Below are 560 nucleotides of genomic sequence, written 5' to 3' on the forward strand. Positions count from 1 at the left end.
TCGCTGTCCAGGCGGGTCTCGAACCCGCGGACTCAGGCAATCCACTCACCTCAGCCTCCCAAAGGCGTGGGATTACAGGCTGAGCCACTGAGCCCGACTATACATGACATCTTTCATCCAAACATTCTTTGGTATCTCCCCACTGACTTCAGGATTAGGCCCAAACTTGTTGACACTCTGTAATCAGACACCATCTTCTTTCTCCACTGCTTCCTCAAATATGGTACCTCAGGGAATTTCTCACCTTTTCCTTCTCATTCTATATACTCATTCTTAGAGTTCCTTCCATCTACTGTCTGGATACTGATGACTACCAAATTTCTATCTTTAGTCCAGATCTCCTTCCCACGAGACTATCCAATTGCTTACTGCACATCTCTTAAACTTTAAGCATCTGACTTGTGTCTACCTCTTCTTCCCCACTCAGTCTCATGACATGGCATTGCTACACACCAGTCATTTATTTTGTTTTTTTTGGGTTTTTTTGAGTTGGAGTCTCACTCGGTCGCCCAGACTGGAGTGCAGTGGCCGCTGCCGGCCACCGCAGCCTCGACCTGCTG

The sequence above is a fragment of the Carlito syrichta genome, unplaced genomic scaffold, assembly GCF_000164805.1.
Source record: "Carlito syrichta isolate Samal-C Ts95f unplaced genomic scaffold, Tarsius_syrichta-2.0.1 Scaffold315946, whole genome shotgun sequence".
NCBI lineage: Eukaryota > Metazoa > Chordata > Mammalia > Primates > Tarsiidae > Carlito > Carlito syrichta.